Source organism: Mustelus asterias, chromosome 12 (genome assembly GCF_964213995.1).
Source record: "Mustelus asterias chromosome 12, sMusAst1.hap1.1, whole genome shotgun sequence".
NCBI lineage: Eukaryota > Metazoa > Chordata > Chondrichthyes > Carcharhiniformes > Triakidae > Mustelus > Mustelus asterias.
Window position 1 is genome coordinate 81,874,681 of NC_135812.1, and position 15,645 is coordinate 81,890,325.

General features: G+C 44.7%; 1 protein-coding gene and 1 non-coding gene across 2 annotated transcripts in view; one reads left to right on the forward strand and one right to left on the reverse strand.

The window, feature by feature from the left end:
- mgat5b (alpha-1,6-mannosylglycoprotein 6-beta-N-acetylglucosaminyltransferase B) overlaps nucleotides 1-15,645 on the forward strand; it is a 911,118-nt gene that overhangs the window by 683,154 nt on the left and 212,319 nt on the right. The gene's annotated exons all lie outside the window — the stretch shown is intronic.
- trnat-agu (transfer RNA threonine (anticodon AGU)) lies at nucleotides 5,785-5,858 on the reverse strand. The gene has a single exon. It is a non-coding gene; the product is annotated as a tRNA-Thr (tRNA).

The following is a 15,645-nucleotide window of genomic DNA, read 5'->3' on the forward strand; positions in this document are numbered from 1 at the left end:
TTCAGGGAGTGCATAACTCCACCGAGAGCAACAATAACCCGAGAAGGAGTGCAACCGAAGACCCCAGAGCATGAGGTTACTCAAAAGAAGCAAAATGTGCCAAAAGTAAATGAAACTGTTGTACAAGATGGTGTTCAGGTCAGAGCTGAACAGGAAGACTTAAAGTGCAAGATTCCAGCTGAGTATATACCTCTGAAAGCACATGATAAACTGATGTCTTCAATGAACCAAACTATTGAAGAACTGAACAAAACAAATTTCAGATACGACACTAGGGAATCAGGAATAAATAATGATCCTCAGTTGCACAGCCAGCAAGTTAAAGCAGGATTTGGGAAAACTCAACCAGATAGACAGGCAAAAGGAGCAGGCAGAAAAGGCATGCATGAAGTTGCGACCTTGAAAGACCCCTTGAAAATAACCCATGGAAATACGCAAGGAGCTAAAAAGGACATTGCATATTACTTCAAAAAAGGCTGAATTGGAAATATCGGTAACAATGAAATGATGCATTGAAACCCAGAGTGAGTTGGCAAGAGATCACCAAGAAAAGAAACAGTTGAATGAACAGTGGATTCTCCTCCAAGAACGAATTCAAAAGGAATATGTGTCCATTCAGTACATGAAGAAATGAAGTCTGTCTTAAACAGCAGAATGGAAACAGAGTAGAAGAAACTCAAGGAGACTTTGCTGAATTAAAGGAAACTAAGATGAAGCAAGTGATGTTCAGAAAAAAAGGAGAAACTGTTAAAAGATTTTTATATCCTTAAGTGGTTGCATGATTGCTTTGATGAAAGCAGCACCTTGCATGACAGTAACCTGGGATCTGTAAGTACTTAAAGCCTTACAATAAGCAGTTCATGGATAAATGTACAAGTCTCGACCTCTAAAGAACCAATTTTACAACAGTTATTTGATTGGGAGAGGCTGTTTGGGGGTAAGTCCACGTCTGGCATGTGGGAGTCTTTTAAGGAACAGTTGATAAGGCTGCAGGACAGGCATGTGCCTGTAAAAAGGAAGGATAGGAAAGGTAGGATTCGAGAGCCGTGGATAACCAGGGAAATTGAGGATCTGATCAAAAAGAAAAGAGAGGCGTATGTTAGGTTCAGGCAACTGAAAACAGATGGAGCTCTGGAGGAATACAGAGAGAGTAGGAAAGAACTCAAACGGGGAGTTGGAAGGGCAAAAAGAGGTCACGAAATATTCTTGGCAGACAGGATTAAGGAGAATCCTAAGGCATTTTATTCATATGTTAGGAACAAAAGAGTTGTCAGGGAAAAAGTCGGACCTCTCAGGGACAAAGGAGGGGAATTATGTTTAGAACCCAAGGGAATAGGGGAGATCCTAAATGAATACTTTGCATCGGTATTTACAAAGGAGAGGGACTTGTTGACTGGGAGTGTCTCAGAGGGAGGTGTTGACCCGTTAGAGAGAATCTCCATTACAAGGGAGGAAGTGTTAGGTTTTTTAGGTAACATTAAAACTGACAAATCCCCAGAGCCTGATGGCATCTATCCTAGACTGCTCAGGGAGACGAGAGATGTGATTGCTGGGCCTCTGATGAAAATCTTTATCTCTCCATTGGACACAGGTGAGGTCCCTGAGGATTGGAGGATAGCGAATGTGGTACCATTATTTAAGAAGGGTAGCAGGGATAACCCGGGTAATTATAGGCCAGTGAGCTTGACGTCCGTGGTAGGGAAGTTGTTGGAGAGGATTCTTAGAGACAGGATGTATGAGCATTTAGAACGGAACAATCTCATTAGTGACAGACAGCATGGTTTTGTAAGAGGGAGGTCGTGCCTTACAAATTTGGTGGAGTTTTTTGAGGAAGTGACAAAAACGGTTGACGAAGGAAGGGCGTGGATGTCGTCTATATGGATTTCAGTAAGCCATTTGACAAAGTCCCTCATGGCAGGTTGGTTAAGAAGATTAAGGCTCATGGGATACAAGGAGAGGTGGCTAGATGGGTAGAGAACTGGCTTGGCCACAGGAGACAGAGGGTAGCAGTCAAAGGGTCTTTTTCCGGCTGGAGGTCTGTGACCAGTGGTGTTCCGCAGGGCTCTGTACTGGGACCTCTGCTATTTGTGATATACATAAATGATTTGGAAGAAGGTATAACTGGTGTTATCAGCAAGTTTGCGGATGACACGAAGATGGCTGGACTTGCGGATAGCGATGAACATTGTCGGACAATACAGCAGGATATAGATAGGTTGGAAAGTTGGGCGGAGAAATGGGAGATGGAACTTAATCCAGATAAATGCGAAGTGATGCATTTTGGAAGAACTAATGTAGGGGGGAGTTATACAATAAATGGCAGAGCCATCAAGAGTATAGAAACACAGAGGGACCTAGGTGTGCAAGTCCACAAATCCTTGAAGGTGGCAGCACAGGTGGAGAAGGTAGTGAAGAAGGCATATGGTATGCTTGCCTTTATAGGACGGGGTATAGAGTATAAAAGCTGGAGTCTGATGTTGCAGCTGTATAGAACGCTGGTTAGGCCACATTTGGAGTACTGCATACAGTTCTGGTCGCCGCACGACCAGAAGGACGTGGAGGCTTTAGAGAGAGTGCAGAGAAGGTTTACCAGGATGTTGCCTGGTATGGAGGGTCTTAGCTATGAGGAGAGATTGGGTAAACTGGGCTTGTTCTCCCTGGAAAGACGGAGAATGAGGGGAGACCTAATAGAGGTGTACAAAATTATGAAGGGTATAGATAGGGTGAACAGTAGGAAGCTTTTTCCCAGGTCGGAGGTGACGATCACGAGGGGTCACGGGCTTAAGGTGAGAGGGGCGAGGTATAACTCAGATATCACAGGGACGTTTTTTACACAGAGAGTGGTGGGGCCCTGGAATGCGCTGCCAAGTAGGGTGGTGGAGGCAGGCACGCTGGCATTGTTTAAGACTTACCTGGATAGTCACATGAGCAGTCTGGGAATGGAGGGATACAAACGAATGGTCGAGTTGGATCAATGAGTGGCACAGGCTTGGAGGGCCGAAGGGCCTGTTTCCTGTGCTGTACTGTTCTTTTGCTCTTTGTTTTTATTAGTATCCGACAGGGATTAGTGTTGAAGCCTTTGCTCTTCGCTCTCTTTGGTAATGATTTGTATGAAGGTCCATGGGTTTGCAATGGCGTGAAGGTATATGTGACAATTAGGATCTTGAATGAAGAAAAAATGTTTGCAAAATGTTCTGGATACAATATAAAAAATGGGCCCGATTTTACCATTTTGATTCTAAGTGCTGAATCTGGGAGTGTTCCAGATCTGACTTGTAAACCCGTTCTCAGGCGCCCCCATATGCACTCTGCCAGAAAAAAAAGCAGCGATTCTGAATCGCGCTGCAGAAGCATGTGGGCGGGGCTTATCGTACCTGAAACACTGCAGCTCCGATTGGAGCCTTCAACTGCATATGCGCAGGAAAAAAAAAATTGAAAAACGTTCCCCTGCCACATTGCTCCCGGGCCGCATGAAAAGGCCCAGGAGTGCTGGCCTCCATCGACATTGCCCCATCCCCACAACATAACAGTCCCCCTTATCTACCCAGACCGATCATGACCACCTGCCCCATTTCCCCCTCACCGATTGCACGCAGAGTAGCAGCAGACCCTCCCTCCCCACCACCAGAGAATGATCTGACCTGCCTCCCTCCTCCTCCCGCCCTCACCAGAAATCCATCTAACCCTCCTCCCCCCACCCCACCAGAGGTCCATCTGGCCCACCTCCCTCCTCCTCCCATCACCCCCCCCCCCCCCACCAGAGAACGATCTGGCCCACCTCCTCCTCCTCCCCCCCACCAGAGAATGATCTGGTCCTCCTCCTAACCCCCCCCCCCCCACCAGAGATCCATCTGACCCTCTTCCTCCACCCCCACCACCGATCTGAGTCAGAGAGCCACTGGAAGCTCTGAACTTACCTCTTCAGAAGCTGGAGCGCCCGAAACAGACCTTTGCGGACCATGTCTGTTTCGCGCTGAATCTGGACGGGCAAACACAGTGGTAAGGGGGGACGTGCCGGTAAGTTTGGGCGTCCAGCCCATTAAGTCAATTTAAATGCATGCAACTGCATTTAAATTGACATCACGCCCGTTTCAGGCACGGTGCCAATCGCAGCCATTTTGGGCACTTGGTAAAGGGGGAACGGGTGTGGAGGCGGTCGTGAATCACGCTACTCGCCTCACGCCTGCTTTTACCACGTTTCTGCGCCCGAAAACGGGGATGACTTGTTAGTAAAGTTGGGCCCAATGTCTGGCAGATGTAGATAAATTCAGTGAGTTGCACTTAAGAGAAGCAGTCTTATCATGAAAAATTGTGCACATAATGTTGCTGAACAAGAGAATAAGTTGCAATTGTTGTGACTGAAGGTTCATGATTTGAATTATTATTGTCACATGTATCAGTATACAGTGAAAAGTATTGTTTCCTGCGCGCTATACAGACAAAGCATACCGTACATAAAGAAGGAAAGGAGAGAGTGCAGAATGTAGTGTTACAGTCATAGCTCGGGTGTAGAGAAAGATCAACTTAATGCAAGGTAGGTCCATTCAAAAATCTGACAGTAATGACTCTTGCAAAGCTTTGCAAAAGTGAGTTTTGCAGTGTATACTTTTGGCAATAAAATATAACAATTAGAAGTTATAAGAAAAATTGAATTTTTCTAGAATAAAAAATAGGAGGTGGAATTCTCCCAAAAAATTCTAAGTGTTGAATTCGCATAAAAACTGGAGTAAAACCCACTGTTGTTTCCTTCAGCGGGAGTTTCAAAATGAATCTCCCACATGCTGTACATTACAGAGTACATTAGTGTGAATCACGCGAAAAATCTGTGAGTGGGACCTATTCCCACTCGAGAGGCCGGCAGCATAGTGCTGAGCATGACATTGTGCATGCGCTGATCTATCAGCACCAAGATCAGTGCATGGGCAGTAGCCCTGCACTGCCAGTCTCCCAATCACTGGCCATCTCAATTGCTGGCCAACCTCCATTAAGCCCTGTCCCCTCTGGCCCCACCCCCTTAGCTCTGCCCGATGCCCGGTAGGCAGTGCCAAGGTACCCCCTTGGGCATTGCCACTATGCTCTTTGGGCAGTGCTAGGGGCCAGGCTGGCACTGCCAAAATGGCAACGCCCAAGGGGCAGCACCTCCCCTTACCCCTGACCCTCTGGGGGACCTCGATTGCCCCCCCCCCTTCACTCCAACAGAGTCAGGCCACCAGCTCCCCATTAGTGGGGAGCTATACTAAACTCTGTTGGAGTGAATCACTCCTGGCAGGGTTTACAATAAAGATATTTAAATTAGAATTACCATAAATTATGCAGCTCCGTGTTGATTTCTGGCGCAGAACTGATGGCGCTAGAAATCCAGCTGCCGGAGACTCGCAGAGGAGCCCAGCGGGGAACCCGCAAAACGGCCTTACCTGGTCTCACCTACATGTGATTGACTTTCCATTGCTGCATGAATATGGCTTTGCATTTATTCAGATCCCTCTAGTAACGTGAGTCTAGTTGATGGTATTTGAACATAACTGGGTGAACAGAATTTTCTGCATCGTAGATCTAGTTCCAAGTTACTGATTAGGTCAATGTAATAACTCCACGGAGGCGAAAGTCCTGTCACCAAGTTACTTTATTTACACCATACATCTGTACACAGCCAGCTCTCCAGTTGCTCCCTGCTGAATGCAGGCTGGGAGTCTGACATACCTGCTTTAAATAGGGAGCATGAGGCTCCCTGATTTAACCATCAATTAGGACTCATCAGGTATCTCTTTTAGGTAAATAAATAGCAGGCACCGCTGGGATTCGAACCCAGGATCTCCTGTTTACTAGACAGGTGCTTTAACTAACTAAGCCACGGTGCCACAAGGGGACTCATCAAGTAGTTCATACTCTAGCAAGCCAACCTCATTAGCCCAGCTGAAGTCAGCACAGTCAACTTTACTCCTCAGTGAGGAGAAATTTCTTCATCCAGGGAATGGTGAGTGTTTGGAATTCACTCCCACAGAAAGTAGTCGAGGCCAGAACACTGTGTGATTTCGAGAAGAAATTAGATGTAGCTCTTGGGACTAAAGGGATCAAGGGATATAGGGGGAAGGTGGGATCGAAGGGCCAAATGGCCTACTCCTTCTATTTTCTATGTTTCTATTGTGATGATATTGTGATATTAAGGAATGTATTTTACTCATGTTTCTTTGCAGGTTTTTCAAGTAGTTCCTAGCATTTTATGTTGGCATCATTTTTTCCACAGCTTGTGTCTCCAATTGTATTGAAATAATAGAATGGATATCATGTTTATTTTCAATCTGAACCATGGCAGTGTCCTGGGGTTTTATGATCCTTTTGGAATTGCTGGGTAGAGCATGATTGACAGGTCAGAAGCTGTCTGGGGACAGTTTTTTTCCGCAGAAAAGTCCGAAGATTTAGTTTCATTTTTCTCAGCTGCTGTTTGGACTTGAGATGGAAAGCAGTGTCTCTTGTTTTCCCCTCTCTCTGGAGTTGGAAATTCTGTTGTCTGAGTTCCTGTTAGAAGCTGGTGGAGGCAGGCAGTGTCTCTGTCTCTCTGTCGCTCTCTCTCTCTAGGCTTTTTGGAAAGTTCCAGGAGTGGGAAGCCTTAGAGTTTTAATCCAACTTTCAAAGGACCAATTCACAGCAGGTGTTAAAAAGCTGCAAAACTCTAATTTGTGTTTGAATGTGGACTTATACAGGGCACATCATCGGTACTGATCCTTTCAATGGTGTTATTTAATAAGAAGTGCTAGATAAAAAGAACATCCTATTCACCTCAAAATATGTCTTTATTAAGGTGCTTACATGTATTATCGAAGGTGAACACAAGCTTCATCGTAATAACTCTTTCATCTAAATTATGGAAATATATGGAAATCTGGTATTCATTGATTAACTGATATCTATTTTAAAGTGCTTCAAATACACCATAACAATGCTTAGATGTTCAGCAATCTAAGATCTGCACCTACAACCTATGCTGTGTGCTAAAACTACATATCACTGCCCAGCACATTGGTGTGAAATCACTGGGATTTTAATGGTGGCATTAAGTCATTTAAAATAAACCATTTAGCATCTTGTTAAAATGTTGGACAAAATAATTTAATATGAACACATTAAACATTTGTACATTAATATCACACAGTGTGATTTCCAGACTAAGACGCACGAGACAACGTTAAAATCAACTCAGATTTGATGTGTTATTGTCACATGTAATAACATACAGTGTAAAGTATTGTTTCTTGCGCGCTATGCAGGCAAAGCGTACCGTTCATAGAGAAGGAAACGAGAGAGTGCAAAATGTAGTGTTACAGTCATAGCTAGGGTGCAGAGAAAGATCAACTTAATGCAAGGTAAGTCCATTCAAAAGTCTGACAGCAGTAGGGAAGAACTGTTCTTGAGTCAGTTGGTGCGTGACCTCAGACTTTTGTATCTTTTTCTCGACGGAAGAATGTCCGGGGTGTGTGGGGTCCTTAATTATGCTGGCGGCTTTGCCGAGGCAGTGGGAAGTGTAGACAATGCCAATGGATGGGAGGCTAGTTTGCGTGATGGATTGGGCTACATTCACGGCCTTTTGTAGTTCCTTCCGGTCTTGGGCAGTGCAGGAGCCATACCAATGCTTTCTAAGGTGCATCTGTAAATGTTAGTTAGAGTCGTAGCTGACATGCCAAATTTCCTTGGTCTTCTGAGAAAATAGAGGCGTTGGTGGGCTTCCTTAACTATAGTGTCGGCATGGGGGGGACCAGGACAGGTTGTTGGTGATCTGGACACCGAAAAACTTGAAGCTCTTGACCCTTTCTACTTCGTCCCCATTGATGTAGACAGGGGCATGTTCTCCTTTATGCTTCCTGAAGTCGATGACAATCTCCTTCGTTTTGTTGACATTGAAGGAGAGTTGCCGGTGATATTGAGGAATTGGGAAAAGTGCTGTTGCGTGATAATGTATATACTCACATTTAAAATTAGAATGGGCAATAAAGTATTCAGCAGACGCTGCAGTGACTCAGAAACATCTGAATTTTATATATTTAATCCCGAAGGATTATGGTAGGGATTTTGCACAAAACAAGCAAAATTTTGATTGTTCACCGACCATTATTATTGAAGATATAATTCTGACTTTAGCACTCCGCAATAGAAATTCACAGAATATCATTTTGAATGAAAGGAAAGGTGCAAAATGTTAATTCACCTGATCCAAGAATAGAATTTCAATGAACTAAACCATTTATTACTGTGAAGGCACCATGGCAAGTCTTGAAGATAGGTCTTGGTGTTGCGACATCCTCTCGGCTTAACGCCAACAGATGTCGTTACTAGTAAGACACTGACATTATGTTCTTTTGCAATTTTAAACACTATTGAATTCACAGAAAGCACTTTAAAAGAGAGAAAACTGTTTATTAATATTCCGTCCCCGTGATCCGATTAAGCTGGGGAGCAGTTAACCATAGAATATGAGTTCACATATCAGTTTTAAGGGCAGTTACTGACTCAATGAAGATTTACGACTTTAAAATTCAATTCCAGTCAAAGTCATAGGCAATGAGTTCAGAAAACTGCCTTATATGAAGCTGTGATTACCATTGAGTGATGCTGTGCTGCAGCAGATGCTGACAATGCAGATTGTAGACAGAGTTTGAAGGGCGATTTTTAAATATGTCAGGTGGCATAGGTTGTGCTTTCTCAGATCAGACACTGGGCGATTAAGAAAGCAAGTCAGAAGACTATAGGCCTGCTTGTTGAGCATGATTTGCACAGAATATGCAGCATGGTGGCACAGTGGTTAGCACTGCTGTCCCACAGCGCCAGGGACCTGGGTTCAATTCCGGCCTTGGGTGGCTGTCCTTGTGGAGTTTGCACCTTCCCCCCATGTCTGCGTGGGTTACCTCCTGATGCTCCGGTTTCCTCCCACAGTCCAAAGATGTGCAGGCCAGGTGATTTGGCCATGCTAAATTGTCCCAAGATGTGTAGGTTAGGGGGTTAAGCGGGGGGGGGGGAAAAAAAGGGGCTACCAGATAGGGCCTGAGTGGGATGCTCTGTTGGACAGTCAGTACAAACTTGGTGGGGCAAATGGCCTCCTTCTGCGCTGTAGGCGTTCTATGATATGTGCACAATTTCATTAGCACCTGACGTTTATGTAGATGAATAATAAATACAGTAAGCTGCATTTCTCACATTGTTCACCAAGAATGTACCGACCATTTGTAACATCATGTGAAATGGATGTTCATGGGAAGGCGACACTCTTAGCCCTTAAACATTGGTGTTTTAAGAGTATGATGTAGTATTTCCTCTTACAAATGTAAGTGATGTCTAAGTGCTTTTTGGATTGCTTTCCTTTCTGCATTTTTATACCAGCAAGTTACTTGACCCTTTATTGAACCATTTGATTATACATTTTTAGCTTTTACTTTTCATTGATTTTCCACTTATCTGCATCTGTCTTTAATTAATCCAGTTTTACCCCTGTTCTCATTTTCTTAACATATTTCTAAAAGTGTTGGTTATTAGCTTTGATATCCCTTGCAAGTGTTTTTTGTACCTCTTTGCATCGCTTTGTTGTTGAATATAATTATTTTCTGTTATCGGCAATTAAGCAGATGCTCCTAAGAAAGGCACTGCAATAATCATGGGTGATTTTAATCTACATATAGATTGGACAAATAAGATCAGCAAAGATAGCCTGGAAATTGAATTCATAGAGTGTTTCTTTGGTACAATTTCTTAGAATAGCACGTTCTAGATCCAACCAAAGAGCAGGCTATTCTAGAACTGGTTGTGTGCAATGAGGCAGGATTAATTATTGGTCTCATGGCAAAGTAGCCTCTAGATAGTATTGATCATAATATGTTGGGTTCCTATAACATGCTAAGAAACACACCACTATACATTTAAAGACTTTATCCTCATTGTTATTTATTTTCAAAACTTGTCTTCTAATAGCCAAAGAAAATTAAGATGGCTGCTGCAAGTCACATGATTACTGGGTTGGCCAGTAATTCCAAGAAATTTCAAGGAAAAAATAATTATTTTCTCAGTTTCTGGAATGTCACCCCTTGATATGCCTTGAGAGCTACTAACAGACTCAAATCACACCAGGGACTGGTCAGAATAATTTCAAAAGGAGATGTCATTTGTATTTGATAAGCCAACCTTGCTTGCAGAGTCAGTGAGTCTGCTGAGACAATGGCTTCCCAAATGCCAGACCCTCAAAGTAGATGGCACCCCTCTCAACAACTAATGGCGGAGACATTGGTCATGATTGTCTGGTCTTCAATGCTGCAGGACTGGAGATTTCCACCCAAAGTCAATGGACCTTTTGGTTGGTCTATCAAATTTTCCACTGTGGGTGGGAGTGGAAAATTCCAGTCATTATCAATCCTGAAACCAAAGCTAATTCCAAATGCTGGATAAACATTCCTTTTGAAGTCATGGTGGAGAAGGAAGATCAGATGACCCGAGCCTCTGGCCTTTTAGACAGTTTAATATCGCATCCCTGTTCTCACAGCGAGACTGCTGTTTGGCATCAACTGGACAACTCCAGCAGCCCCAGGAAAAGGGTAGAGTTATTATTAGAGGTTAGAGCAGGGAACTTCGAAAATCTTAATGCAATTAGGCAGAGTCAACATGGTTTTTTTGAAAGGGAAATTGTGCTTGACTAATTGATTGATTCTTTGAGGAAGTAACAAGTAACGTGATTAGGGGAGCCTGTACATGTAGTGTACTTGTATTAACAACAGGTGTTTGATAATGTATCCACAGCAAAAGTTACCAAACCAAGGAAGAACATGGTGTAGGGATAACAGGAAGCAGAGAGTATGGATAAATGGATCATTTTCAGGTTGGCAATCATAACCAGTGGCTGCCACAAGGATCAGTGCTGGGGCCTAAACTATTTACAATCTGTATAAACGGTTTGGATAAAGGAACCAAATGTATGCTGACTAAATTTGCTTATGACACAAGGATAGGTAGGAAAGTAAATTGTGTCGGACGACATAAGAGTCTACATTTATATAGGTTAAGTGAGTGGGTAAGAAATTGGCAATACAGAGGAATCTGGGTGTTCTGGTACATGAATCAAAATAATATAGCAGGCAGATACGGTAAGTGATTAGGAAGAGAAATTAAATGTTGTTTATTGCAACGGAAATGGAATATAAAAGTAGAGATGTTTTGTTGCAGCAACTTGGACAGAGCCTTGGTGAAACCACATCTAGACTAATTTTTGTTAGTTTTGGGGCAGGGTTTTATAGCCTCACTCATCCCGAAACCGTAAAATACCACCTGAGGTCAGCGGACCTTCCCACACTCCGCCCCTCGCCCGCTTTGATTCCTGTGGTGGGCGGGCCGGTAAAATTCTGGCCTCGGTCTCTTTACTTGAGAAAAGATAGCATTAGAAGTAGTTCAGAGAAAGTTCACCTGACTGTTTTCTGGAATGAAGGGGTTATTTTATGAATCAAAGGTTGGGTCTGTAACCATTGGAGTTTAAATAATTAGAGATAGGTTGGGATTTTCCCAGAATTCGGCAAAGGGCGATGTCAGGTGGGAAAAGCAGCATTGAAGTCATTGACAGCAATGGCGACTTTCTCCTTATAGTCCAGGACTTTGAAAAGAAACCTTCAAAGAGCAGGCCGCACAATGTATTGCTGGTGAGATAGCCTTTGATTGACCACCCTGACAACAGCTCAGACAGCCAAGAATTAGGGTGCATTTTAAAAGGCTGCCGCAGCGCAGAGAGGGCAGAACAGATCACCTTTGAAACCACCCCACCCCCAACAGCGCCCGGGCAGTGCCCAAGCATGACCTTCTCCCCATTGAGCACTGCACGCTTCTGTGCTCCTCTGGAATGTCTGTTCACCAGGTGAGCACCTTGGGGTTCCAGTCATGATTCACACCGTTCTGCAGTCACGCCACCGTGGATGAATTTTGTGATGAGGGGGAGGAATGATTCAGGTCCAGGGTAGGCCTGATAATGATATGGTAATATATGCAAATGATGTTCCCGATATTCAACACTGAGAAATGTGCCCCGTTACCAATCATGTCACGTGTTTACATTGATGGAACATGGCAGTTCTGCAATATTTTCCGCTCCCGTTGCTGAACCCGTCCGATGTGAACCGGAGTGGAAATTCCCCTCCGTAATCTTATTGAAACATCGAGATCCTGAGGGCACTTGACAGGGTGGATGCTGAGAGAATGTTTCCCCTTGTGGGAGAGACTAAAACGAGGGGACAGAGTTTAAAAATAAGGGGTCTCCCATTTAAGATGGAGATGAGGAGAACTGATTTCTCTGTGGAATTCTCTTTGAAGTCTCACAACACCAGGTTAAAGTCCAACAGGTTTAGTTTGTCGCGCAAGCTTTCCGAGTGCTGCCCCTTAAAGAGGTGAGTGAGGAGCTGTGTTCACAAACAGGGCAGACATAGATACAGACTCAATTTACAAGATAATGGTTGGAATGCAAGTCTTTAGAGGTAATCAGGTCTTAAAGGTACAGACAATGTGAGTGGAGAGAGGGTTAAGTACAGGTTAAAGAGATGTGTATTGGCTCCAGCCAGGATGGTTAGTGAGATTTTGCAAGCCCAGGCAAGTCGTGGGGGTTACAGATAGTGTGACATGAACCCAAGACCCCGGTTGAGGCCGTCCTCATGTGTGCGGAACTTGGCTATCAGTCTCTGCTCAGCGATTCTGCGTTGTCGTGTGTCGTGAAGGCCGCCTTGGAGAACGCTTACCTGAAGATCAGAGACTGAATGCCCGTGACTGCTGAAGTGTTCTCTGACAGGAAGAGAACAGTCTTGCCTGGTGATTGTCGAGCGGTGTTCATTCATCCGCTGTCACAGCGTCTGCATGGTCTCGCCAATATACCATGCCTCGGGACATCCTTTCCTGCAGCGTATCAGGTAGACAATGTTGTCCGAGTCGCAAGAGTATGTACCATGTACCTGGTGGATGGTGGTCTCACGTGAGATGATAGCATCCATGTCGATGATCCGGCACGTCTTGCAGAGGTTGCTGTGGCAGGGTTGTGTGATGTCATGGACACTGTTCTCCTGAAGGCTGCGCTGCGGACAATGGTCTGTTTGAGATTGTGCGGTTGGTTGAAGACAAAAAGTGAGGGTGTGGGGATGGCCTTGGCGAGATGCTCGTCTTCATCGATGACATGTTGAAGGCTCCGGGAAGATGCCATAGCTTCTCCACTCTGGGGAAGTACTGGACGACGAAGGGTACTCTGTCTGCCGTGTCCCGTGTTTGTCTTCTGAGAAGGTCGATGTTTCACTGTGGCGCGTCGGAACTGTCGATCGATGAGTCGAGCGCCATATCCTGTTCTTATGAGTGCATCTTTCAGCGTCTGGAGGTGTCTGTTACGATCCTCCTCATCTGAGCAGATCCTGTGTATACGGAGGGCTTGTCCGTAGGGGATGGCTTCTTTAACGTGTTTAGGGTGGAAACTGGAGAAGTGGAGCATCGTGTGGTTATCTGTGTGCTTGTGGTACAGTGAAGTGCTGAGGTGACCGTCCTTGATGGAGATGCGTGTATCCAAGAGTGCAGCCGATTCCGGAGAGTGGTCCATGGTGAGTCTGATGGTGGGATGGAACTTGTTGATGTCATCATGTAGTTGTTTCAGTGATTGTTCGCCATGAGTCCAAAGAAAGAAAACGTCATCGATATATCTAGTGCATAGCATCGGTTGAAGGTCCTGTGCGGTGAAGGGGTCATCTTCCCCGGAACCTTCAACATGTCATCGATGAAGACGAATATCTCAGCAAGGCCATCCCCACACCCCGACTTCTTGCCTTCAAACAACTGCACAACCTCAAACAAACCATTGTCCGCAGCAAACTACCAGCCTTCAGGAGAACAGTGACCACAATACCACACAACCCTGCCACAGCAACCTCTGCAAGACGTGCTGGATCATCGACACGGATGCCATCATCTCACGTGAGAACACCATCCACCAGGTACACGGTACATACTCTTGCGATTCGGCCAACGTTGTCTACCTGATACGTTCAGGAAAGGATGTCCCAAGGCATGGTACATTGGCGAGACCATGTAGACGCTACGACAACGGATGAATGAACACTGCTCGACAATCATCAGGCAGGAGTGTTCTCTTCCTGTCGGGGCACTCTTCAGCAGTCACGGGCATTCAGCCTCTGATCTTCGGGTAAGCGTTCTCCAAGGTGGCCTTCAAGACACACGACAAAGCAGAATCGCCGAGCAAAAACTGATAGCCAAGTTCTGCACACATGAGGACGGCCTCAACCAGGATCTTGGGTTCATGTCACACTATCTGTAAACCCCACGACTTGTCTGGGCTTGCAAAATCTCACTAACTGTCCCGGCTGGAGACAATACACATCTCTTTAGCCTGAACTTAACCCTCTCTCCACTCACATTGTCTGTACCTGTAAGACTTGATTACCTGTAAAGACTTGCATTCCATCTTGTAAATTGTGTCTGTATCTATGTATGCCCTGTTTGTGAACACAGCTTCTCGCTCACCTGATGAAGGAGCAGCGCTCCGAAAGCTTGTGCTACCAAATAAACCTGTTGGACTTTAACCTAGTGTTGTGAGACTGCTTGCCAGTCGAATGCCGGCATCTGCACATCATGAATTCTCTTTGCCCAGGTGGAGGCAGAGTCATTGAATATTTTTTAAGGTTGAGTTAGATAGATTCTTAATTATCAAGGGAATCAAAGGGTATTGGGGTCATCTGGAAAGTGGAGTTGAGGCCACAATCAGATCAACGAAATCAATGGTCGAGCAGACTCGAAGGGCCAAATGACTCACTCATGCTCCTAAATCGTATGTTTTTATGTAAATAGATTCAAAATATTGAGCTACTGAAAGTTTAAAGAGCACAGATATTAACAAACATGGCTTCCTACATCGCCACTTGCGTTAAACCAATAAGCATATATCATGCAAACAATTACTTGCCCTGTCAACAATAGTATATACTGCATTTCTTGACATAACACTTCTGTGACTATCAGCAGCCTATCCTGTGATTTATCTGAGCAATGACCTGGTACATCTGCAAATACATAGGAACAGCTGCTTGAAGATTTAATCCCTTGCACCAGAAAGTGTCACACTCCCAAATGTTATGAATGTTTGTGTAGAAACTTGAATTATAGACACTACACTAAAGACCTAAGTGCAGCAATAGATGTATATTTCTGTGCCAGCTACAATATTGATGCTGCAGCAATCCGATCTGCATGTGTGGAAAGAACTGAGAAGTTCAGAGACGTGGACTGGAGTTTTCCAGTGGCGGGATTTTCCGGTCCTGCCGAGGTCACTGGACTTTTGAGTAGCTCGCCGCATTTCACGATCCAATCCCCACTGCGACAGGACTGTAAAATTCCACCCCGTTGTTTGAGCACTTCACATTGACAACCTCAGTCAGGCATACCAAGGGATTCCTTGCGGAGGCACATTGCAGCCATTTGTTTTGGGTTGCCCTCAGTTAGTAATGTTCCACAGATTAGAAAACTTCATCCTTTGGTACTGCAGAGCAAGGAGTTACTTATTTTTGATCCCCAATCTGTACTAGGGAAGGACAAGAAGGCTTTGGAGAGGGTACACAAGAGATTAACCAGGAATTAGAGATGACAGTT